The sequence below is a fragment of the Delphinus delphis genome, chromosome 11 (assembly GCF_949987515.2).
Source record: "Delphinus delphis chromosome 11, mDelDel1.2, whole genome shotgun sequence".
Taxonomy (NCBI): Eukaryota; Metazoa; Chordata; class Mammalia; order Artiodactyla; family Delphinidae; genus Delphinus; species Delphinus delphis.
Window position 1 is genome coordinate 30,857,456 of NC_082693.1, and position 14,120 is coordinate 30,871,575.

Here is a 14,120-nt window from a genome sequence, read left to right on the forward strand (position 1 = left end):
GCATTAATAACAAAAATACAGTGTTGACCTTAGTAGCTTTAACCGAGGGACTGGCAAGTATCTACACTGTTAGCACTCAATTCTGGGTGCTGTTGTTGGCCTAAGGACTTTTACTAGGATAACTCTTATAGTTAATTAATAGCATAAGTAATAGTATAATCACTAACAAAAATTATAAAAATAAAAAAGAAAGCTTTCATGAAATGGATAATAGGGGGATGGGGGATGGAGTGAACCTAGATGTTATAAGCAGGAACACCCAAGTTCATATCTTCAATCTGCTACTTCCTTGACTGTATGACCACTTACTTATTTTCTCTAAACTTCAGGTTTCTCTTCTGTTAAAGGAGGATAATAATACTGTATCAGTAGTTAGATGGTTTCAATCTGAGTAACAGGAAGTCCATACTGAAACTGCCTTATACACTACAGAAGTGTGTTATTCATAAATCTGAATGTCCAGAGGTGGCGGCACGAGGAATGGTATGATCAGTCTTTGAAAAATGGTGTCAAAGATCCAGATTCTGTCCTTTCCTCCACTCTATTATTCTTAGTGTATTAGTTTTGCCCTCTGCTGGCTCCTGTAAGACAGCGCTAACATTTCCAGGTACCATTTTTCTAATGTATACAGAAAAGTACAGTACTTAGTCCCTATTCTCAAATGCAATATATTCCAAGTAGTAAAAGACCAACATGACTATGTTTAGATATACCTAGTAATACAAAGCATAGTGTACCAAATTGGAGCTAGAAACAAAAATTCCAGTGGAACTCAACTTTGATTGCAGAGTGTCAAAATATTCTTTATTGACCCAAATGAGTAGCTGCAAATGATAACAGTTAAAAAAATAACAGAAAGGAAAAAAAAAAAAAACCCTTGACTTGCAACTTCAAGAAATCTCTTAATTAAACAGGATGCAAAAATCTGAAATGAGAGTAGTGGGAAGTATTTGTTTCAAAGTAGAATCACTAATAAAATTAATAACAACTCACCGTCTTTAATTGAGAAATTATTAACTTGGCCTGACACTGGTTCTTCAGCCAGTTTCAGTCGTTTGACTAGTAATGGAAAATACTTTCAAATGTATCTTGTAACATGAAGAGCTCCTCACTAATCATTTTGTTTTAAAAAAATCTACTTTAAAAAGCAGGTTTTCTTTTGCATTTTGAATCCAAATTGTAAACTCACTTGTAATAGTGACTCTGTCTGAAGCAGAGTCACTATGTTGTAAACATGGTAATAGAGTGACTCTGCTTTGCCAAAGTGAGTGAACTTACCATGTTAAAACTAAGTAAATATCCAGCTGAAACAATTAATTTATATTTTGTAGTTGGAATTATTTAGATAAAATAAATTCCTATTTCCTTATACATTCCTCTTAACTCAGGAGAACCAAAAACTTTTAATTTAATAATACAAATTATGTAATTCACTGACCATATAAGTTGCACAGCATTAACAAGCACTGCTTTGAAGGACGCTTTTGTTTTCCCAGCCAGTAGTACTTGCACATGCAAAATATGACTGTATAAACAAACTTATGCAAAAAATATTTCAGGAAGAGTGGTCAATCTCAATGTTTCCAAAAAAACACTATTGTGGGCATCCCTGGTGGTGCAGTGGTTGAGATCCGCCTGCCGATGCAGGGGACACGGTTTCGTGCTCCGATCCGGGAAGATCCCACATGCCGCGGAGCGGCTGGGCCCGTGAACGATGGCCGCTGAGCCTGCGCGTCCGGAGCCTGTGCTCCGCAACGGGAGAGGCCACAACAATGAGAGGCCCGCTTACCGCAAAAAAAAACCCAAAAAACAAAAAACACTATTGTAATTTCCTCTCAGATTCTCTCTCACAATTTTTACAGTGTACAGCATTGAACATTTTTATATCTCAAATACACTAAATGACACTTCAGTAATACTGAACTTGCTTTTATATCTGATTTCCATGCTGTGTCAGTAAGTATGGGACAGAGAGTCTTTATGGTGGAAATAGGAGCATTCATTACAGTAAGTCCCCTACATATGAACCTTCAAGTTGCGAACATCCAAAGATGCAAACGTGCATTCCATCAACGTCAGGCATGAGTGAAATTGCAGCTTGCCCTCTGTCTCCTATTGCTGACGTTCCTTCATCTCTACCATCTCCTACCTCCTCTCCCTCCTCCAGTCAGTAACTTTTCTTGCCTGTTTACTCGATGCCAGCCCCTGTATGCCAGCTGTTGTACTGTACTACTGTACTTTTCAAGGTACTGTACTATAAGATTAAAAATATTTTCTTTATTTTTTGTGTGTTTTTTAAAAATTTTTTTACTTTTGGCTGCGTTGGGTCTTTGTTGCTGTGCGTGGCCTTTCTCTAGTTGCCGTGCACGGGCTTCTCATTGTGGTGGCTTCTCTTGTTGCAGAGCATGGGCTCTAGGCGCACGGGCTTCAGTAGTTGTGGCATGTGGGCTCCAGAGCGCAGGCTCAGTAGTTGTGGCGCACGGGCTTTGTTGCTCCACAGCATGTGGGATCCACCCGGACCAGGACTTGAACCTGTGTCCCCTGCATTGTCAGGCAGATTCCTAACAACTACACCACCAGAGAAACCCTTGTGTTTGTTTTTTATGTATTATTTGTGTGAAAAGTATTATAAACCTATTACAGTACAGTACTATATAGCCAGTTATGTTGGGTACCTAGGCTAACTTTGTTGGACTTACAAACAAATTGGACTTATGAACATGCTCTCAGAAAGAACTCGTTCGTATGTAGGGAACTTATTGTATTCGCTTCCTGTGATTTTTCTAAACTGAGACTCCTAGAAAACATGTCTTCATAAGTGCAATTAGAGAAGTTTTATCTACAGGTCAGCCCATAGTTAAAGAAAAGTGTCCTTAGTAAATGAGAGCAGGGCCTGTGTTTTCTCTGTTCACTATTATATCCCCTGAGTCTAACACATTGCTGGCATAAAAGTATTTATTGAATGAATGAATGAAGGAAGGAGTGAGGGATATCAGTCTGCACGGAATCTGTTTGGCTCAGGTCTGTAAGTCATCACTTTCCATACCTATACATAATATGATGAAATAACAAGTTGAGATAATACAAAGTATGTGTATAACATGCCACCTGACCCCAACCCTAAATATAGCTCAAGCAGTGTCAGATTTTAACTGATCAAACAAGCATGCTTTTTCTTAAGAAATACACAGCATAGCCTATAGATGTTAACAGAAATAAATGCAATATTTCTTGGGCATTGAACTTTATGAAAAGCACTTTACTTTGCACTGTCCTCAATTGTCCTCATTCCCAGTAGGAAAACACTGCAGACCCATATATAAAAATAGCTGATCGTATAAATCATTATGTACCAAATTATTGAAAGAGACAAAATTCTGGTTAAGAAGAGAAGAGAGATCAATGAACTGAAATTTAAATTGTAAAAAAATGGTATTTATTTTCTCCAGTTCAAAGCTATAACATAAAAAAACAAAGTTGTTGCAATAGAATTATTCTTATTCCTACTTGCTACCAAAATTGTGGATGAAATGTCAACTGATCAAACTAAAGAGTAAATAATTTCAGTTTGCTTTTGGGTTTTACAATCTACTCAGTTTTTTTCATTTTTCTGGTCTATTAGTGATTACAGTCTATTTCATCATTAATTTGGGGAGCCCTAGGTTACAAGTGGTAAAGCACAATTTCTGTGTGCTACCTCTTAATTAATAGACATCTTATCCAGCTACTAACCAGACATAATCACCCTGCTTATCACTATGTGGTTTTGCATACTATTCTAATGAAAAATTGTCAAATAGAAGAAAAATTGCATAAATTCCAAAACATAGAATAGGAATACATATTTTGAAAATTTTTTAAAAGAAAATTTTGACAATTTTCAAGCTGAAAGCTAAGTCAATATACATAACAATCAATGGTCTGTCATCTTAGAAAATTACTCTGAATTCTATGGAGAACAAGAAAGAGATGGGACTACTTTAGCAGCTCTTCCCAATACCAAAAGGAAAAAGAAAGCTTCCAAGTGCAAAAAAACATTCCTTAGATTGCACCATTTGAAGATCTAAGATAATTTCATTATTTTCTCTAAATCATCGAATTATTATAAGAGATGCTTGAATGAGTACAGAAAAATTCAATACGTTATTGTCACTGGCTAATGATGACAGATATTCATCAGGGAGTGATCTGGTAAGAAAATAAGAATGTAATAGTGCACTAACAAGAAAAGCAAAGTCTATTTCTTCTGTATGATCTTTGTTTTGTGAAATTGCCATGAAATTTTCATGCATGAACCCTGAGGTAATCATATATATTAAAAATACCCTGAGGCTATTTTTCATAGACCTGCAGGCTAAGTGAAGACTCAGCTTTCAATTATCATCCTAATGTATGAGAAACTCACAGTGTGAATAATAAGGGGAAAAAGCAGTCAACTATATATACTCATAGTTTTAAACATTAAAAAAATAATGCTTCAGATTTCTGCTACAGTTTAGGTATGAATAAAAACTGCTTTGTGTCTTTTGTTTTTAAAAAGTTATGGTCTTTTAAATTTTGTCTTTTAAAAATTATCTTCTAAAACAACCCATTTTTTTTTAACCTCCCTAAATTGTAGTAGACATCTATTATACTTTGTGATCTTGTACTTTTGGACACGCTTTCTCCGGGGAATTGCCTGTATTATGAGTCTCACTTTGCCAAAATAGAAGCCAGAAGTTCACTTTCCCAGCATTCCTTGGAGTTAGGGACAGGTATATCACCCAAGTTCAGCCAATCAAAGACATCTGCACAAGACTTTGATTGGAAGAGAATAACATGAAGAGGGAGGCTCTCTGTGAAGTCTATCCTACTGAGGGTGGCAAAGACTGGCATTGGGAAGCCATACAGCCTTGAAAAATTGGCAGCAGGAGTACTGCTGGGGGCATACTATGTCCAAAGTTGGCAGCGGGAGATGTGGTGTCTTCACCCAGCCACAGCAGAAGAGTCTCCACTGAGCAACCAGTGGGGTAATTAAGATGTGGTTGGACGCATCACCTCCAGGTGTGATTACCTGGCTCTTGCAAAATTCTTTGACTTCATTTATATCAATATATAATATATAATAGCCATCGTACAAAAAAACTTCAATCCATAAAAAGGCAAAAAAAGAGGAAGAACAGGGAAAGATAGAAAAATAGCAAAATGGTCGATTTAATCCCAAACATACCAGTAATCACATAGAAGATAAATAGTCTAAGCATACCAATTAAAAGACAAAGATTATCAGATTAGATATAAAATACAGAACTCAACTATATGCTGCCTATGAGAAATCAACTTTAAATATAAAGGATATATTAAATATTATTATATTGATTTATTATATATTAAGTATAAAAGAACAGACAAAGATACATCTTGCTAACACTAGCCCAAAGAAAGCTGGATATATTAATACACACAAATAAGATAATGATAGAGGTGTCTATTCATAAGATTACATAATCTTAAAAGTTTAAGCATCTGAAAACAGAGCTTCAAGGGACTTCCCTGGCGGTCCAATTGTTGAGACCCCGTGCTTCTACTGCAGGGGGCACGAGTTCAATTCCTGGTTGGGGAACTAAGATCCCACATGCCGCACGACCAAAAAAAACAAATAAACAAAAACCAGAACTTCAAAATAAATGATAGAGATACAAGAAAAGTAGGTAAAACCACAATTACAGTCAGAGATTCAATACTCATCTTTCCATGATTGATAGAAGTAATACACAGAAAAAAGGATATAACAAAGATGTAAAAGATTTGAATAACACTATCAACCATATTAACATAATTGACACTTAGAGAACACTTCATCAAACAATAGAATACACATCCCTTTCAAGTACACGTGAAACAATTACCGGAGTTACACCATAACTTAGGCTTTGAAACTAGTGTTAATAAATTTAGAGTGATTCAAGACGTTAGTATATTTTCTGTTCACATGGAATTAAATTGAAATCAATACCAGAGAGCCTCCAAACATATAGAAACTAAATAGTACACTTATAAATAATCCATGTATCAAAGAAGGAATCAAAAGGGAGATTAGAAAGTATTTTGAACTGAAAGAAAACATACACACAACAGACCAAAATTTGTGGGATCCCACTGAAGCAACTTCTTAGGAGGTATGCATAGCCTATAATAGAAACAAAAAAAGATTGCAGGGCTTCCCTGGTGGCACAGTGGTTGAGAGTCCATCTGCCGATGCAGGGGACACAGGGTCATGCCCCGGTTCGGGAAGATCCCACGTGCCGTGGAGCGGCTGGGCGCGTGAGCCATGGCCGCTGAGCCTGCGCGTCTGGAGCCTGTGCTCCGCAACGGGAGAGGCCACAACAGTGAGAGTCCCGCGTACAGCAAAAAAAAAAAAAAAAAAAAAAAAAAAAAAAGAAAAGAAATAGATAATCTGAATAGCCTTATATTTATTAAGAAACTTATAGTTTAAAACCTTCCCATGAGGAAAATTCCAGGTCCTGTTGGCTTCACAGGTAAAGTCTACCAAACATTTAAGGAAGAAATAATATGATCCATACTAACTCTTAGAAAATCAAAGAGGAGGAGAAAGTCAGAATTATCCTGATTCCAAAACCAAAGACATTTTAAGAAAACTGCAAAACTCTCATATAGATAGATGCAAAATTTCTAAAAAAAATTTTAACAAATTAAATCAAACAATATTTTAAAAGGATAATACATCATGACTAAGTGGAGTTAATCCTAAGAATGCAAGGTTGGTTTCACATTTTAAAAATCAGTCAATATAATTCATTATATTAAAAACTTATTTTAAGAAATTCGTACGATCATCTCAAGAGATGCAGAAAAAATTTTGAAACATACAACATTCATTTGTGATTTAAATAAAAACCCTCAACAAGCTAAGAATAGAAGACGACTTTCTCAACTTGATAAAAGGCATCTACAACTAACATCATATTTACTGATGAAAGGCTGGAACACTTTATTCTTGGTGTCAGGGGCAAAGTAAGGATTTTCACTCTCAGCAATTCTATTCAACACAGTACTGGAGGTTCTAGCCAAACAATAAGGCAAGACAAAGAAATAAAATAATAATAGTAAAACAAAGTTCACCCAGAGTGTAAAAAAAGTAATCAAACTGTCTTTATTCACAGATGACATATTAGTCTCTAGAAAATCCAAAGGACTCTACAAAAGGTCTACTAGAACCAATAAGTGAGTTTAACAAGGTTATAAGATATACTGTCATAAACAAAAATCAGCTGTATTTCTAAATACGAACAACAATCAAAAATTGAAATAAAAATACTATTTACAATTGTATCAAAAATATTAATACTTCAGGATGAATCTTAAAAAGATGTGAAAAAACTATAGACTGAAAAAAACTATAAAACGTTGCTAGGAAAAATTAAAGACCTAAATAAATGGAGATATATGCTACTTTCATGGATTGAAAAATTCAGTATTACTAAGGTGTTAATTCTCCCCAAATTGATCCATAGATTAAACACAATCCCATTCAAAATTCCAACAGGTTTTTCTTGAAGAAATTGACAAAATGATTTAAAATTTTATATGGAAATGCAAGGAGATGAAATATCCAAAACAACTTTAAAATGAAAAAGAAAGTTGGAGGACTAACAAACATGCTTTAGTCGGTCAGTTAAAATCAAGGACTACTTGATTTCAAACTGTATTATAAAGCTATAGTAATCAAGGCAGTGTGGCATTGATGTAAAGACAGACAAATATAACAGTGTAATAGCATAGAGTCCAGAAATAGATCCACATATGTATGCACAACTGGTTTTCAACACAGTGAAAGGCAATTGAGTGGAGAAAGGACAGCTGGAACATTTGGTTACCCATATGCAAAAAAGAGTGAACTTGAATTCATACATTTCAGCAGACACAAAAATTAATTCAAAATGGAACGTTTACCTAAATGTGAGAACCTAAAACTAAAAATCTTCCAGAAGAAAACCGAGGAGAAACTTTTTGTTGCCTTAAGTTAGGCAAAGAGTTCTTAAATATGCTATCAAAAGCACAATGTGTAGAAGAACAAATTGATAAATTAGTTTTCATCAAAATTGGAAATTTCTCATGTCAAAAGTTACTTTTTTTTTAAATAAACTTGTTATTTTGAGATAATGGTAGATTCATATGCATTGTAGGAAATAACACAAAGGAATAACACAAACTGGGTATCCTCCACCCAGTTTCCCCCAACGGTAACATTTTGCAAAACTTCGGTACAATATCACAACCAGGATACTGCTGCTGATAATAGTCAAGATACGGAATGTTTCCCACACAAGGATCTCTTACATTGTCTTTTTTGAGCCATACTGACTTCCCTCCTGTCCTCACCTCCTCCTTAACCTTGAAGACCCCTAATCTGTTCTCCATTTCTGTAATCTTGTCATGTTATTTAAATGAAATCACACAGTATGTAACCGCTTGATATTGGCTTTTTTCACTCAGCATAATTCTCTGGATATTCATCCAAGTTGTTGCATGTATCAAACTTTCCTCCCTTTTTCTTACTGTGTTATATTACATGGTATGATATACCATGGTATATTTAATCATTCACTCATTGAAGAACATCTGGGTTGTTTCCAGTTTTGTCCTATTATAAATAAAGCTATTATAAACATTTGTGTACAAGTTGTTGTGTGAGCAGAAATTTTCATCTCTCTAAGATAATTGACCAAGAGTATAATCGCTGGTTTATATGGTAGTTGCGTGTTTAGTTTTTCAAGAAACTACCAAAATGATTTCTAGAGTGGTTGTACCATTTTACATTCCCACCAGCAATATATTAATCCTCCAGATCCAGAATCTCCAGATCCTCATCAACATTTGCTGTTGTTACTTTGTTTCCTTTTAGCCATTCTTATAGGTGTGTACTGATATCTCATTGTGGTTTCAATGTGCATTTTCTTTTTTCTTTCTTTTCTTCCTCTCCTCCTCTTCCTCCTCTGCCTCCTTCTTCTTCTTTCTTTTTTCTTTAACTACGACATGTTTTATTTCACTGCAAAAATCTGTGTAAAGAGCCAAATCTGGTTCCTATGAAGAAAACATCCCGCACAGCTTAAGTAAAGTTGAAGGGGGGGCGGTAAGAGTGTAGTGCGTTGGGCTAGCTCTATCACTACCTTACCTCTTGTTCTGTGGCCCTGTGTAACGGCAATCACACATGCCCAAGAGAATTCTCTGCTGGGCTCTCTCTCTTTTCTTTTTTTTAATAATTTTTTTTTTCGGCTGTGCCAGGAGGCTTATGGGGATAGACCAGGGATTGAACCCACACCCTTGGCAGTGAAAGTTCAGAGTCCTAACCACTGGACTTCCAGGGAATTCACTCTGTTGGGCTCTCTGATAAGGCCTGGAGGGCAGCTGTGACATCTGCTTTCTGGCCCATAGACACTGAAATCCTGAGAGCTGCCATGGTAGTTATCAAAAATGTGTGAATAAACACAATTCAGAAGGGACTGCATTGGTGTTTTCAGGTAGCCACATACAGGCAAGAGCACTTCAGCTAGGCAGGAAAATATATAATTTATCAAAAAATAGTTGTAGTAAGTTGAGAAATATCTAAATCCTCTGGAGCCAAGACCTGCCCCTTATTTCCATTCACAGTGCCACTGAATAAGCCCAGGGCTGACAGGGGAGCAGTGAGGTGGTACCTCCTTGATGGGCCATTTGAGTCATGTACTGCGTAAACAGAAAAGGAGACATCCAAGGAGCAGAAGAGGAGATTTTTCATTTGTTCATTTTGTGATCGGATGGAGGGAATTGCATGGAGGTGAAAGAAGCAAAACTTTTAGTCCTGAGTTTGTTCCGACTCCTCACAAAAGCTAAGACAGATTTTTGAAAACTTGGACCAGTGTCCCACATCCTTGAGGACCAGTGTTAACAAGTGGTTGATCCGAAAGCTTTGTTGCCATAAAATTAGTGTGGCTTATATTCTTTTTTTTCATTTTCCCCTCTCAATACTAGTAGACAAGGTGTTGAGTTGGGGGAATACCAAGTAATTGAGGTGAGAAACAAGGGTCAACAGAGAGGACACTACACCAGCTTCTTGGCTCTAAAGAAGCTCTTGAGGTGATGATGTATGTGCCAGATGCCAGTGAAGCTGAGGCTGGCGGTTTGACTGATGGATCACCACAGGACCTGCTGCTTGGTGCTCTCCCTGCTCAGACCAAACCTCTCACTGCCAGCAGTCACCGCGCCCCAACAACTGCCATCACCAGCCCTCTGCTCACAATTAGCATTTTCTTAAAGGCTATTGACGTTCAACTCCTTTTGTGTCCTAATTTGCCATCTCTATATCATCTTCAGTGAAATATCTCTTCATGTTCTTTGCCCGTTTTCTAATGGATTGCTGTTTTTACTCTTGAGAATTCTTTATATCTTCTAGATAATAGTCTGTTTTGTTGTTGTTGAATATGTGGAGAGCAAATATTTTCTCCAAGTCTGTAGCTTGATTTTTTTATCCTTTTAACAGAGAGTTTGGCAAAGCAAAGTTTTCAGTTTTGGTCAAATCGGATTTATTTATTTTGTCTTCTAAGGATTATGTGCTTGGTTTTGAGTCTAAGAATTTTTTCCTGGTCCTAGACCCCAAAGATTTTCTCTTAGTTTTTTTTCTAAAAGTGTTATGGAATAAAACATAAAGTGTTACACTTAATACAGTGACCCATTTTAAGTCAATGTGTGTATAAGATGTGTGACTTACCTCAATATTGATTTTTTTGCTCATGGATGTCCACTTACTCCAGCATCATTTTGTTGACAAGACATCTTTCTTCCACTGAATTACTTTTGCTCTTTTGTCAAAAATTAATTGGGCTATTTGTGGTGTCTGGGTGTCTATCCATCCCCCAATACCACACAGTCTTAACTATTGCCACTATCTAACGTGTCAAAATTGGGTAAACAGATTCTTCCCAATTTATGTTTCTTTTTTGAATTGTTTTAGCTATTCTAGTTCCTTTCCATTTCCTTTTAAAATTTAGGACACTCTTGTATATATCTACAAAAATGCTGAGATTTTGATAAGAATTGTGTTAAACTTGTATATCAGTTTAGAGAGAATTGATGTCTTTACAGTGTTTAGTATGTTGAGTGTTCATATCCAGGAACAGTCTGTCTTTCCATTTGTTTAACTTCTTTGATTTCTTTCATTAGCATTCTGGAGATTGTAAATGGTATATATTTACAATTTTGGCATTAACATTTTTATCACTAGTATATAGAAATATAATTGATTCTTCGTATTTTTATTTTTTATCATGTAACATTGCTGAAGTTAATGTTCTTTTATCGAAAAGCAACTTTAAGAGTATAAGAAGATTAAGTTACAGACTAGAGAATATTTGAAAATTTTATGTCTGATAGAAGACTCATACCCAGAATAAATAAAACACTCTTGAAATTAAATAATAAACAACTCAACTAAAAGGTGAACAAAATAACCTGAAAAACATTCACCAAAGACTATATGTGCAGATAGCAAATATGCATATGAAGTGATGCTTGATACCCACTGGTCATTAGGGAAATGTACATTAAAACCCTGATGAGGTATTACTACATACCTAATAGAATGGCTAAAAGTAAACCTACTGATCATATCAAGAGTTGACAAGGATGTGGAAGGACTGGAACATTCATCTGCAGGTGGGAATGTATAATGATACAACCACTTTTGAAAATAGTGTGACATTTTCTTTAAAAAGTTAAAAATACACTTAGTATACAATCCAGTCATTCCACTCCTAGGTATTTCTTTGAAGATGAAAGCATATGTACATACAACATTTTGTTAATGTTCATAGAAGCTTTACTAGTAGTAGACAAAAAAATGAAAACAATCCAAACCTCCATCACAGATGATTAGACAAACTGTGGTATATCTATACATGGAAAACTAATCAGAAATAAAAAGTAATGAACTATTGGTACATGTAGCAACGTAGATGATCTCAAAATAATTTTGCTGAGTGAAACAAGCCAGACAAAACAGTATACCCTGTAAATTTTCATTTATATAATGTTATATTAAATGCAAACTAATCTATAGTAAATGAAAGCAGATACTGGTTGTCTTAGAATGGCATTGGGGGTAGAGGAAGAGTAGGAAGAGATTTCACAGGTGCTGTAGGAAGCAGTTGAAATGGATGGTTATGTTCATTACCTTGACTGTGGTGATAGTTTTTCAGGTGTATACATATGTCAAAACTTACCAAATTATACAGCTTAAATATATATAGTTTATTGAGTGTCAATTACACCTTAATAAATATGTTTTTAAGAGCTTATATTTTAAGAGCTTACATTTACATGTCTTGGTAAAAAAAGAAAATATTTTTTCTATTTTATATGCTGAGTTTATTATTATTTTTTAAGCATGTAAAATATTTTGTACATGAGAATGGGAAGGATAGGGAAAAGATGGAAAGGGCTTGGGTGTCTGATGTCATCACAAAGATGCCATATCAGCCATTTTCTGCCCAGCTATGTGTTCCTCATAAACGAAAATATTAAAAGCACCAATGTTTCAAAAACTACTCATCTTAAAAATTTTGTTGTTGTTGTTGTTACAAGCAGTTTAACTCAAATCCTAAGAAGTTGTACCTGAATAGTCATACTAAGCCATTAAAACATTAAAAATTGAATTGTATATAACACCTATAAGAGTTGTGTGTCCTGTAAATTAGGAAATCTATATTTTAAATGTAGGACTCTTTCCAGATCAAAGGTAGCCAGGAAATACAAGTACATATTTTAAGTGTTTACAAATTATGAAACCCAATCATGTGATATAAACAACCCAGGTAGGGCTATGACACTTCTATCAGTAGGCAGCAGAATCAGATATCTGTAAATGGAACCCAGTGATGTGATTTATTGTAAATCACATTGATATAGGAGTACAAGTAATGCTAAACCTGTCCCATTAGTCTCTGATAACAATCCAGTCAGCATCAGAGCCAAAAGCTCTGATTGCGAAACCAAACAGAAGTCGGGCTGAAATTCAAGTGGGATGACATAATTATTTCCTTATCAAGTTAGCATCTCTCAATTCTTAAAAGATTTAGAACTAAATACAGAAAAGTTAAAAAAATCAGAAGCATCATATTAACATTTCTATGTTACAGAATCTGAGGATATTAGGATTGTCGTTCTAATGAAAAAAAGGAATTAGCCTTTTAGAGCAACATATGTCAAGCATTTCATTCAATTTAAAATGAGTAATTTAGTGATTCATTTAGAATTTTGATTTTAAACTAAGCCTTTATTAAATGCATACATTGAAACACTTAAGAGAACTTAAGAACCAAATTATTCAGACGTTTAATATCTTTATAAGAATTAATTTTATACTTCAGAGGATTTTAAGTCATAAATCAAAGGACTCAAGAAGGAAATTGAATATTGTGTATTTATAGGTATAGCTTAAAATACTTTAAAATATTAAATGGGACCAATCAAACATTATTCAGGAACTGCTAAACTAAACTATAAGTAGGTTTGTATGTTCAACTTAAAATTTTAAAGAAGAACCTTGCTAAATTGAATATCAAATTTTAATATAAAAAGAAATCCTTGGATGATCTCTTGCACTGAAAAACTGTTTTTAAGGGTATACAAATCTCACATTTAATAAGACCTTCCTGGTGTGTTTTTTTTTTTGGAACTTTGTCCCACATCCCTACTGCCTCTTAAATTCTTACATTTTTAGCTTGCAAATTATCCAGTCACAGAGTTTTCAAGGACATAATTCTCAAAATTGTAGAAAACTGTCCTATATATATACCTGTGTGTTTCTTCTATTAGACTCTGAATTTCATCAAAGCAAGGATTGCTTCTTATTCTTTATCTTCTGTGGACTTGGTAGTAAGCTTGGCACTCAATTGTTTCTCAATAGGTACTCAACAGGAGTTCAGAGTAATAGCTGTTGAACAAACTCACTTGTTTTTCTTAAATAGAGCTCTTCCTCAACGCTCGTACACAATTAATCCCAATATGAGGACCCTTGGCTCTTGTTATGAACATTTCTTGGGAGTCTTTTGGCTGCTTAGCACCTGACTCTTCCTGTTTTTTTT